The sequence below is a fragment of the Zeus faber genome (assembly GCF_960531495.2).
Source record: "Zeus faber genome assembly, chromosome: 3".
NCBI lineage: Eukaryota > Metazoa > Chordata > Actinopteri > Zeiformes > Zeidae > Zeus > Zeus faber.
In genome coordinates, this window is record NC_137190.1 from 26,266,791 (window position 1) to 26,280,942 (window position 14,152).

Sequence of the window (14,152 nt, forward strand, 5' to 3'; positions counted from 1 at the left end):
TCTATTGTAATTGTCCACAATGAGTTCTGTGCTTTAGTCAATATAGAAACTTACTGCCATTTCAGAAGGTTAAAACTCTTTAAAGCTTCAAATTAAGTCAGACGTGGAGCTGGGAATGCCCATCAATCCCTGGATGCTTAATGTAATATGATTTATTTATTATATATTTATTATTATATTTAATATGTCACACAGGCATTGGTTTGATTCAGTATTGCATAGCCTGCACTGCAACCGTACCAAGAGAATCTAAATAGTAAAGAAATCGAAACAGTTAATGGATTTTATTTTTACTTCCTGAACAAGCACTCTGCATCTAATGGTCTCATGTAATGTATTAAAGCGCTATTCTACCCACAGAGAAACAGAACTTTTCAAGCAAAAAGACATGACGTGGAAACCAGAAGACACAGCAAACAAGAAGGCAGTGTTCAGTTTGCATGTGACTTTCTATGCAAGCCACCATTGCAAACTATTAACTTCTTGGTCTGCAAACGGTCCAAACGTCACATGGTTGGTGGAGTCACGGTTGGTCAGCCGGGTGGCAGAGTTCAGCTTGGAACATATTTTGCATTTAGTATACTGACAATGGTGTTCTCTGGTGTTTCTTTGTGATCTGGTTCTGTCTTTGTTTGAGGTATACTGTCTACTTTCGTGATCACCCGGGCTGAACCCTGAAAGTCGACAAGTCGAATCATCAGTCGGAAACCCGTCAGTGGTTGCCTGTGTCGCCCTCATGAGTTGTATTTAAGAAATAGATCGTATAGCCTATTTTTCCTTTACCATGTAACGTTTTATTAATTACTTAAAAAATATATATATTTTTAAATAATAGATACTTTTAACTGTTTAACTGACAGTATTAAGCCTGGTTTATAGTCGCCACCGCCGTAGTGTCATTTAGTGTGCGCACCATAAATGATGTCGTTGTGGCACTCATGTCAGCACCACAATTTAGCACAAGGGCGCGCACCTAACAATTTTTGGAACGCTGCACTGTGTGCTTCAGGTAATACAAGATGGACGCATCTGAAGGAAGGTTGTGCCAAGAGTTCCGCGGGTACAATCTGTACGATGCATTCATTGGTGGCACAAAAATAACCAGATGGCGTTGAATTTATGGAAGTATCGAGATAGCGCCGTCTTTGTCCAAAGACTTGGACTATTTTAATACGTCGGGACGTCTTTGTAATGTTTACACCAAAAATCTGCACAAACTCACGGCTGTACATAAAAAAAACCCTGCACTGACTACAATAAACATACATAAAAAACGTTCTATTTTAATTTCACTGCTCTTTCCTAGTTATTCAGATCCTTGCCTACAGACTTCTTTGCAATGTTTACAACAGTTATTTTGGTTCTCCTGCTGGTTTGTGAACAGCGCCCCCTGTCTTTCAGGAGAATATTGCCACGGCGACTACATGGCAACGCGCAAATATGCTCATGCACTCTGGTAGTGCGTGTGCCATGTGCGGCACGGCTCGCTTGCGGCGACTATAAGTTAGCCTTTAATCAATCAAAATTCTTGTTATAGGTTAACGGATAAACAGTCAATTATTAACATCCCAGCTAACAATATGGTTTCAGTTAGCGTCTCAAGGAAGTGAAGATTGGCCCTTCTCACGAGCTGCATTTGTGTTGATAAGATATTATTTTGATCCCCTGAAAAACAAGATTCGGAAAAGCTGTCAACCCTAGAGAAGAATCCTAGCCAAGAATACCTAATAAACCTGTACATGGACGACTGGTATTTCAATATAAATAACAAAATAAGAAAATATGGGAATATGTATAGGAGGAAGAGAAACGCCTCGAAGGGTATTGTGATTAGGGATGGGAGGATATAATATTTTTTCTTTTATTGCGATAAAAACACTGAAGATAATTCTATTGTGGTGAATTTCCATTATCAGGATTGTCGTGAATATCCTCACGAGCGTGAATATCCGTGACTTGAAAAAGCTGTCTTGGTCATGCAGGAGAAATGCCTCACCATTCCAGGGTTGCATGCAGGCTTCTATGCATACCTTCAACTATTGTTCCTTCCAAGAGTGTGTTGTGCCAGGTGGCACATTCTCACACCTCTGCGAGCACAACTAAAGCCAGAAAAAGTAAACATGCTGACATTTTTGCATTTCAGCCTATCTTGTAAAAGGACCAGGGTTTTGCTCGTCTCACTCTCTAGGCCACACGGCTAGCAGTACTGTTTGATGACAGAAAAGTGCCACAGTGTTGTTCAGTTGTTTTTTTACGAAAACAGGTTCAAATTAGAAATTAGATTAACTCTATGGCACAATGCCAGTTGGACTTTATTTTATTTAGACAACAAATTCACAGAATGTTTCTATTTTGTTATGTATCCTTTATTTATGCAGGGAGACTAAGATAATTTATGATTAACTTAAAGATTGATTGGGTTTTTTTTTGCATTCATTCTGCTGTCCTTGCTGTACCTCTGTCTGTGTGACCTGAAAACAAAACAAGTTATTCATTAACTGTGTATTTAGAACACATAACCAGTTGAACCATGTGAATGCTCGCATATCAGGTTGATAGGTAGATTATTATTGTGATTACCTGGGCGTCAGTGAGGTTCGGAATCTGTCCTTGTTTGTTTTTCACGAAGGACGTTTACAAATAAATATGTGTCCTATGACACAATAAAAATATTTGTTTAATTATAAGTTTAAATAAATGTGATTCCATTACGTTTTAGTGCCATTTTAAGAGCTATAAGCATATTTTGATGATTATCGGAACAATATTAAGAATCGATATTATCGTGAATTATTTTGGCCAGGATAATCGTGACATGGAATTTTCATATCATGCCATGGCTAATTGTGATAGTCAAGATTTAAAACATATTTAAAGAAAAACAAAAGAATTGTAATTTAAAGCTTCTGTATGAAAAGTCTGCAAATGGCAATAGTTTATCAAGTGAAAAAGCTTAACAGCAAAGAATTTAGATCTTGTATAAAATGCATTACTCAGTGCCTGTGAAGCTCGGCACTTCTTAAACACATGCTGCGAATCTTCCATTAATATCAGAAGTGCCAATTAGCCTCAATTACACTGGTTAGAGTCGACCCGTATAACTCAGTCTCACTATTGTAAAAAACCTGAAACAACATTGAAGGCCATGAAAAGATTGCTTGCGGTGTCGTGACCAGTGAAGGTGCTTCACTGTGACCATCTAACTGTAAAGACATTATGGACAACCATTAACCTCAAATAACAGTGTTGCTGCTGCTCAGGCAGCTGCAAAACTCAACAAACCAAGCTTCAAATGGCAATGTCGCTCTCACACAGTAGGCCTCCAAAATAAATCAATGCAAAGCGTAAACATGCCCTAAAAAGAAAATGGGTCACATCCAAAGAAAAGGACTGCTATCAACCAGTGTCAATTTGTATACACTTGCAATTTTGACAGAATTAAGCTATTGCTAAGCTCTGGTGCTGCTACTACAGTAAACCGTCAAAATCACTGAAACCTCGGTATTGTACCCTTGTTATGCAGCCCCTTAGCAGCTGAGCAATAGCTTCTAACAATGACGTTTCTGTATCTGTATTACAATCACTAGACAGTTAAAATTGCAAGAAAATGTGTGTCTGGGGAAAAAAAGCATGCGATCCAATACCGTCCAGTTGCCCTGCTCTTTCATACACACTGTAAAATATATCCAAATGAGGCTTGTTAATGTAAGAAGTAGCTGGCACAACAGTAATGTAATGGGAGGTAAATGTGGTGATAAAATATCAGTGCTTCCCCTATATGCGCCTAGCAGCGGCAGTATGCCACTATTGAAATATGACCGCTGCTGCTGATTTTTTTTTTTTTACAAGAAGAGAAGAGGGGAGAGCCCCGTCTTATCGCTTTAGAAATTCATGTTATATTATTTTGCGCCATGGACGCTTCATATCCAGGTCAATTCACCCATCTGTGAGTAGTAAAACATATCAACAAAAAACCTTGTGATTACCTGATGTCAGCACAACGATTAAGCACCAGTTAGATGTCAACAATTAAGGCAGCAATGGCGATCACGGATTCAGTATTATCATTTGCCGAAGAGAAAACAGTCTTGCAACATCACTCGAGTATCGCTGTGCGTGGAGCGCTGTTGTCACGGTACCGGCAAGTGGACAGTCAACAGAAAGCCCGTTATAACCTGAAACTCCCAACAGAGAACTAAAAAAAGTAGGCTGTGGGGAAGTAGTGAGAGCAGGTGCTAAACGTTAGCAGCTTGCCGACTACGAGTGTAAACACACAGTAGCACGTGCATCGTTTCAAAGTCCGCAGTCTCGCGAGACTGGGACACCTGGTGCTGTAACGCGTATTAATTGCCAAAAGCTTCTGAAGTATTAAGGATAGCTCTTTATAATAATAATAATAATAATAATAATAATAAGTACAAACCCACCAGACATAGTACGCACATGTGCAAAAATGTTTCCACACGAGCACTTCAATTCCACTGCTACGACTCCATCCTAAGGGAAACACTGAATATGAATGGTTAAAATTGTATTTGAGTGTCACGGCGTTTTTTTTAATGTATTTCTACAGACTGTGGCCGACCACAAAAAGTTGGTTACTGTTGCTGAGAGTACAGAAAATATTTTTGCCAATGTGATATTCCTTTGTTCCATTCACATATACACCGTGCATTACCAGGAATGACACAAGAAAGCCTTGCACAAGAATTGGCAAACATTTATTATCCATTTATTATGACTAACTGGGACTTGTTTACTCTTTCAGCCATGCCCTGCCTGCCATACTTTCACATTCAGAAACAGTCACATCTGGCAGTTTGCCCGAAACAATGAAAGTCTTCCACTGTTAGCCACTTAACAGCTCCACTGGACATGCAGGTCAAGTGTGTTGCACAAAGGGCACTTGGATGCTAGCTGTTGAGCAGGAAGCGCACCACTCTCTAACTTTATGTAACCAGAATACGGACAATCCTTTCATTGAACGGTTTACAATGTAGATTTCACTTATTGACAGATTGATTAAATCCAGTATGCAAACAATAACTTGCTGCGCAAAACAATTGTCCAATCCGGTTATGTGTCCAGTCAAATCAAACCAATGGCACTGTCGACAATCATCTGCAATGGGAGGCCCTGGCCACACCAGGAATTGGCTGCGTGAAATTCCTTCGCTTGTCTTAGCAAAGAAGGCGGTACCAGTACTAAAGCTATACTGTTTGTTAGCACGCTAGGTAGTTCGCTAACTATTAACAGTGAAAAAAACCTAAGGAAACAAAATGACACCATTTGCTGCTGCCTCATGGCCCAATGCAAATCACACTGTTTATTTTGTGTAACAATGAAAATCATCTCATAAAATGGAATTTGAGCTGCAAAATAGCAGCTTACGCCATTTCCGATTCTCCAACCAACCAAATACACAAAATAATTTATTTTGCTACGCTATGGAATTGGTGCAAAATCTCAGCATCAAAAATACTGATGTTCAAAATGTCAGCAAGGGAGATCATGGAGCGGCAAGAAACTTTTTCCTCATGGAAAACTGTTCCCTTAGGTTGATTGACCTCTTTGCACTGAAAATGTTTTTCCCAGTTCAAGATTCAAGATTCAGACAGATAAAACTCGACCGCATCGCTTGTTGAAACTACAACCCTGAGAAAGCAGCCACTGGATTGTTATGACAAATTCCTGCATCAATGTCAGTGAAAATAACTGCTCGCTTGTCAGGGCCACTGAGACATGAATATGACAGATGAACAAAGCAGCTGACTCCAAGGTTAGTTCCAACAGCCTAAGCACATGGTAATAAGAAAGAAGCCATTTAAACCTGCTGTCCACACGAGACGGAGCTCCAAATCATAATTTGACTTAACCTTGGCCGGTCAATTGGGCATGGAGGAGTCTTCGAGAATAGCATCCTAGAATTATTCATGTTGAGGTTATATGGATTGTGTTACAGTCAGTGGATATTATAGTAAAAGATTAATGACATTAAGTGGTAGCGTGAGTAATGTTTTTTTAATGTCACTGGCCCATTTGTGAAAACGGGCATGCTATTCACAAATTTCACTCCAGTTGTGTCGATAGGTGGCTCACTGCCAGACAGAGGGCAAGGAGACTAAACTGTTCCGATTCACCCACTCGATAACACCCTGACATACTCCAACTCAGACACCAATAATAGTTCCAAGTAATAAAGGAGTTTGTGGAAAATGTCAAGTATAAGTAAAGGTGAAACCAGCATTTTGATGGATATCCCCATGCTCAATTATGTGTTGTGGGATAATACCGCTATTTAAATAGCTTTGGTACACTTTCTAGCCAGAACGGGGAGGAAAAAAGGGTTGAAAATCCCCCCAAATAGGAGACAATGAAATTACACATTCTCACACATACATAATTCTCTGTAGGCGCCGTTTTATCTTATGCCGCCAACTTCCCAGAAAACTTGGGAAGGAAAGTCATGACAGCAGCTTTAAGAAGTAGTGTCTTCTAGGATAATGACCGTGTAAAAACACAAATTCAATATCTAGATTGATTCGCCCCTTTAGGGCCGATTCACATGAAGCGCCCTTAAATGCTTGGAAAATGCGCTTTGAAGGCTGCGCATGGTCGCGCCTGGAGTGCGGAGCTGCTTTGCCAAACAACCACAACCAAACCAGGACTTTGCATTAACTTTTTCTTATTAAACCTCTTTAAATGCACAACAGAAAAAGGCACCCTCATCATATTACAGTATATAACCGAACAGTCACAAGTACAAATAGCGAAAATAAGTTACTATTGGTTGTTTATTCAGACCCTTAGCAACCTAGCTCTAGCCCCATGGTGACCACTACAACCTGTGTGCACACATACATAAAGAAACAGGAGAGAACAATATATTTGTATTAACATTGAAATAATCCGCCTTGCATCTGCATGTAAGTGAGCACTACATTGCTTAAAACGCTGTATTGGGACAAGCCTAAAGCTAACTGTAACTTAGCCGAGAGCTAACGTTATTAGAAAAGACATTCACCCTTCACAGCTTACATTCCCTCAGGAATCGAAATAATATCCGCTAGACAGGTCGTACAGCTTCGGTATGAAAGCCTCACCTCCATATTGACGAAGGCAACTGCTGATTGCACGGTCAGGATGTTTTGACGGAAGCCGTGGCTGGTTGGTTAACTCATGTCACGTGACATGCGGCGCGTGCGGTTCTTCAAGAGGTTGAAATATCTTCATCTCAGTGTGCCTTGGTCATGCACGTTAAAAAGGCGCGTCGTTCCAGTGGGTCGTCAGCACGCCTACACTAAAAACAATGGGTTTTTTCGCGCTCAAAAGAAGCTTCGTATGAACTGGCCCTTAAGGGGTTTCTTTGTCCAGATAACTTAAGGTCATTGTCAGTAGCCAGTTTTATTTGTTACATTATTAAAATAATCTAAATATTCTTTACTATTTTATTGTATAATTATAGTGACAATCTAATGCTACATTTCACATCAGCCTCACAATGACTGCTGTCGACTACACAACTGGTTGCTGATGATGTACTCAATTGTCCAACCCAGTTACTTGAGGGAACATTCTATTTTAAGAATATTCTGGTTGAATAGAGATGCATTCGCAACATGCGACAATTCAGAATTTTTATAACCAACAATCAAATGTTTTTTCGTCAGTGAATATTAAAAAACTGCAGCTGTGTGAAATTTTGCACAGTACTTGCACTGGTATTGAAGTCAAGCTTAACCCTGCATAATATTCACTGCACATCGATACGTTCGGTGAATGCTTCTGCTATAGGGGTGCAACAAATAATCAATGTAGTCGACAAATAGATGACCAAATTAGTTTGCAACAAATGTAATTTTGGATAAGTTGGTGACATTATCGCGTGTATTTTAAGCGCTGACTCAGAATGCACTGGAGGGAAGTGAACAATAGCGCGATGGCAACACGACACGACAAAAAGCCTCCAAGGTGTGGGAGCATTTCACTGTTAACTTGGCCAAACACTGCAGTGTTACCCACACAGCAGGCTACCCAGGTATATAAATGGCCACCAAAGTATATTTGGCGACCCATTTTTTTTTTTTTTTTTTAATCCATTCGAGGGAATGATGAGTGATCAAGTTTTCGTTAGACGACGCGGACACGGCTCTCTGGTCAGAAAGTTTGTATCGGCTCGAGAGACAGGAGGAAGTGGTGTGTTAACAGGTTCGGAAAACTAAGTGATGCTGCTTTCACGGGGACTCTGAAAACTGTAACTCCCTCTCTTGTTTATTTATTCAAAATGTTGATGGATTGTTTGATTTATTTGATTATGGGAAACTGTTGTAGTTATATTTTATTGCTGAAACTTTGCATATTCTTGGTTTTAAATTTTGACAGGAAAAATGGATATTGGAATTTTTATTTGTCTTTTACGTCAGCAAGAAAGTTCATTTAAGGACAATTTGTAATTAAGAATTCATCTTAAATGTACTATATTATTAGTTATAAGAGCCATTGTGCAATTCATAAACCGAATAGTTGATTATTCGTTTCAATAATCGATAATTATTAGACTATAAAATAGTCATTAGTTGCAGCCCTACTCTGCTCTTGTTTGCTTTTGTCTTTGTTGTAAGAGTTGAAGAACATACACAGAACCCAACAATGAGAGGCATTTCCTTTTCAGTTAACTTTAAATTATTTTTATTAATGAAATAAAAGCAAATCTATTTTCCATCACTACCAAGTGAAACTGCCTCGATGTGTGATCAAGCTAACAAGTCTACAGCCAGTTAAGTCCTTCAGCCACAAGCAAGCCAAACGAACTTGACGCAAAACTGGCAAACTTATTGTATTGGCTTATTTAGTTATTGGCAAAATGGCTGAAAATATTAAATCAATATGGTGCGGCTGTGAAAGGCCAACTTAAATCTTCAAAACCATTGAAATTGTAGTTTGTTATAAGCCCCAATAACATTAGAATGCAAGGCTTATTACCCTTTTAAATATTTGTTACATTGCACACCAAATCCCCATCGCAATATCCAACAAGCTAGCTGCACATTGTTCCTAAATGTTGCAGCCCTAATGAAAATTAGCAACGTGATTGTCAGCTAAAAAAGAGCAACGTTACATTAGAAAATAGTAGTAAATGACGGATAAGATTTGGGAATCATAGATAGGGAATTCACATTTTCGAAATGCTTGCCAACAGCTTGGATTCTATACAAAATAAGTTGAACAATTCAAAGCATAAAAAACAGAGTAACAAATCATGTATATAGCCACAGCATTGGATGCGCGTGTGTGTGTGTGTCGGCCGCCGTGTGCGTGTGTTGTGGTGTGTGCAGTGACAAATAAAGACGAGCTAAGCTTGTCCAGTTTGGTTATATCTACCCCATCTCTTCAAAACAAATGCAAGCACCTCCAGAGAGGCAGTAGCTCTGGCAAACAAGAGACGATGGAGCCCATGGGAAAGCATTCTTTATTCCAGGAAAAGCTGTTGCTTATTCATAAACACCTCGTAGGAAATTTAGATTTAATTATGAAACCTAAAAATGTAGGCGTAAGGCTCAGCGGCATAGGCCTCAAGTCATTTTATGTTTGATCTAGAGATTTTTTTTTAATTATAAATGCAACGAATTAGACTGGTCATAGATTTTTATTTGAAAAAAAACAAAAAAAAAAAAACAAAAACAATTAACTGCTTACTAACCCAACTGCTGTTGGATGGAATTTAAATCATTGTTGAATAAGGTGAAAAGGTAACAAAATCTATACTGCTCATATTGAGGTCATTCCAAACCGTACTTAAAATATTGTGAAAGCAACAGCTTAATTGTATTATTGAAATTCAACAGACATTTGATAGTATCATTTCCTTGGCACCTATGAAAAACTGTTTTTATTGAATCTCAATTAGACGAGCCTATCCTCCCTGAGCACAAAGGAGGACTACTTGTCAAGGCCAAGGCAAATACTGTGGCTTATGTGGGGGATGGTTAAGCAGAACCTGGGCTCAAATCCCACAAAAAGATGGATAACCAGTCTCTGGCACAGCAATAACACTTGAACGAGCATTTAGGCTGTGCTCTCATCCACTTCTACAACTTGGAAAACCAATCAATGTTTAGAAAATAATGACACGGTTTTCATGGGAGGTGCATAAAATGTCCGCTGATAAAGTGCCATCTATTTCACAAAGAAGAAGAAAGAAAAAAAAAGAATCTCAAAACCAAGCATGGATTAGTCTGCTCACAACTAGTCAGGCAGAGTCACTTGCCAGTTTTTTTTCTTCTACTACTAGCGTGCAAGTTGAAGGACGGTGTTGCCAAATGGATTGGCCACAATCATGCATTTCGAGAGCCTTTAGCCATGTCCTTATTGAAAATCGTTACACATAAGAAGACAATTACATTTCACAAAAGAAATTACACTTAAAAGAATATGAAAAAAATATATAGCATGTTTTGAATCAAATTTCCTTATGTATATAATGGTTTAGCCTCCATCTACTTTCTAAAGACCACAATGGCAGTGCTGGATTAACAACCTGCAGTCTCTGTTGAGAACACCCTATGTTTTTTTCCCTAACTTACATTGAGGTTACATCTAATTGTAATGAAATGCATTGAACAATAACAAGAGAACTTTTCTTTAGAAATTAATGACTCACCTTTCAGAGCTATGGTCAAAGGTACACTACTAGATCGTATTATGCTATGGCTTTGTGTGGGAAACATGGTGACCAGCAAGTTGAGTAGAGTTTACCCTCCAGCATGTTTGTTTGTTGGTCTCTATCATATTTTTGTACTCGTTATTATTGACATTTTTCTTCTTTTGCAACCTCATGCTATAAAAGGGGGATTTCTTTTTAACGATGGGAAGAATAAAGTGCGTTGAATCATTTTTGCAGGTCCGCCTGTATACTTTGCTAATGTATGGCAAAAGAGAATAACAGGACTACCAAGATGTGACGTGCCTGATAAAATGGACCAGTGTTTCACAATCTCATGACCTACAGGTTGACAGTTTCCCCAGGGAGGCTGTAGACTGTCACCTACCTATGGGATATAGACCAATTTATTGGTTTATTATTAACTGGTGGTTTGTCATAGTATGGCTGGAGCCAATGTAATTCTCCTGTCATGGTGCAACTTTCTAAAATATGCCTTTATTCCAGTTTGATGACATTATGTTAAGCAACATAGAATACTAACAGCTTATCACGAAAAACCAACAGGATTCCAGCACTCATAACAAACAAGTTTGTTTTCGGTATGGCGAACAAAGTGGCCACTGACAAGCGGGTAAAGAGAAACAAGCGAGCTCATGTTATTCTCCAAAGATGAGGAAAAGGTTAATTTAAAAAAATAGGTCAGACAATGTCAACTATATAGCAGTGGTTTGGATATTGTAAAAGTGACACTACGGAGATGAAGCTGCTCTGCAAAATAAGCTGAACACAGCCAATGTTTTCTATCACCTGAAAATACACCCTCCCAGTGACTATATTGAGAGCATGAAGCTGCAAAACCAAACATGTAGTCCGTCCCCAAGCAGTAGCTTATCCTCGACTGTCGGAAGCAGTATTCTATTATCTACTTCCATTTCCCGTATAATCTCAAACTATATTGTGATAAATATCAATCAATATGAGAAAATTTATCATGATATGATTTTTTGGCCCATTGCCCAGCCCTACTTCTTTTTATTTGGTAATTGTAAAGAAATTAGGCTACAGTGAAAACTGCAATGTGATCGAGTCCCACAGACAAATAAGAATGTGGCAAAAATAAACTGCAGTTCATCACTGAATGAAACTGAATCCCACCGCCAATACTTATCAAGAACAAAGAAATCGATGGTTGTTCAATGTTTCAATAAGGCTAATCGGTTTCTCTTCAAACTTATACAAACCTCATCAGGGCAGATATTATCAACCAATTTATACAAATCTGCCAGCAGAACAATTTATAGATAACAAATGTACAAGGAAACGGCTGTGCTTTGACTGAGACTAAGAGAGAAAGGATCCAGATAGTGCCGAATAAATAGGTTACTTAAACCCTGTTTATTAGAAGGGCTGAGCAACTAATCAAATTCACAACCCAAACAATTTATTTGAAAGAGTGCAAAACTCAAACCACAGAAGCTGCACATTTTCTGAGTTAATTTCTTATCAAATGCAGCGTAATTTACTCATGTGCTCAGGATTATACCAATTGTTTTATTAAGGACGCCATCGTTTTGTTAGAGACAGTCATTTTTGTGTAACTGCAGAATTCTGCATTGAGATTCTGACCAATTAGAGGCAAAACTCACGGCAGCTGATGCTGTAGTATGAAGTCGAAATGGAATCATTGTTGACTGAACAACTTTGTTGCTAGATTTTGTAAATGTGCTTCTCAATACGAACAGTAAAAGTCTTACTAATCCACCAGTCGACTCCTTAGGGCATCAGGCATAAGTCTGACTCCAAAGGTTGACAAAATTGTTTCCCTTTATGGTAGTACATGAAATGTGTTAAGCACTTTCCAGAAAGCTTCTACCCCCACCAACGCTGTCTCTTATTGTGGGAGAAGCACAGATAAGAGGTTGACAATTTCTCTTTCATTATCTACTATCAAGAAAGTGGTCATTTATTTTAATTTAAATAGCCGTTTATAAGTTTGTATCTACTGTAGTTATACTCAGTGTTTAGCCTGTCTCACAAGAAATAAATGTTAAATTTACGTTAATATGTGCAGCTCACAACGAATAGCTACCAGAAAAAATTTAAATCACAAATTGCAATATCGTTCATGGGGAAAAAAAGATATACACGCAGCCATTATGTGGTCGAAATGCAGGTAGAAGTTCAGCCACAGTCAAATAATGACAGCAGATGGACTAGTGGCTTGAATAACAAAACAAATCTATTAATCTGTATTTTATTTAAAACATGACAGACTCTTGGATTTCCTGTGTGTGGATTGAAAACATCCGTACACCAGCAGCAAACAATCAAAATTGTATTCTGATGCACTCAAAGACTTCACAGCACTTAACGCGAAGGTTTCTTTCTCGACTCCTGCGTCCTTGTTTTGTTCTCCAATGCTTTCAATGATGTCCCTCAAACACAGATAGGACGCTAGCTAAATTATCTGCTGCTACCGTAATTAAAATACATGGGCTGTGCCTGTTCTACCTAGAGACTGGTATGATTATAGGAAAGCCTCTGGGATTACAAGGGATATAAAAGGTGACTTGGTAAACACCAGGTTAGCCGCCTTGCCAGCATGGATGACTTGCCTTCCACATAGGCGATAGTGGAAAAACTCCAAACATCAAGCAATGTATTTCTAGCAGGCCAGTCTATGCATGGCCTAAATGAAAAGCTGCACTTTCTCCAAAGTAATCACAGAGAAATGTCTCTGCAGTAAAAACAGATGCCGCTGGCACATGCAGATGTTTGCAACTAAGCAAAAAATGTAAAGTTTGCAACTTATCCATGGCTGCCCCAATGTTGGCTCTGTCTTCCCAGCGGCATGTCTGAAATGCCTTTGCGGTGCCCAAAAGAGTCCACTTACAGACTGGAGTGTCTTATATGTCGGCAATAACTGTAATGCAAGTTTTTTTTATTTTATATATTTTTTTAAGCAAACACTTCTCTCATTATTGCCATAATGGATACAATTGCTGGAGAACAAATTATTAGAGATAGTTGTCAGACATGTCTTGTCTCCAGATACAGATAGCTTACCAGCAAATCTGCACAAACAGATAATCAATGTGTGAGAAACATATTACATATAAAATAAAGTTCAAATTTCAACAATCGTAATAATATCCTGAGTGAAATATCTTAAGTGTTTAATATGGTAATTATATCCTGAGTTTGGTGGACTTGACAATGTTGGATGGTAATACAGACTACTCTTCATGCAAACCCCAGTTTGACAACGCCTCTCACAAGCCTGGAGCTTTATTACCCCTCTGTTGATCGGGAAAGAACGCCATTGGTCACGGTTAAGCAGTGACTTTTCCGTTTGAAGTTGTTGACGATAAAATGTAGTGAAGCTGACGTGGGGTTCTGTCGTCCTACAGATGATCAAAGAGATCATTTGCTTAGGTCTACATTTCCAAGCTTTCCCATGTTTTGGGAATGGCAGCTTAAAAACAAAAC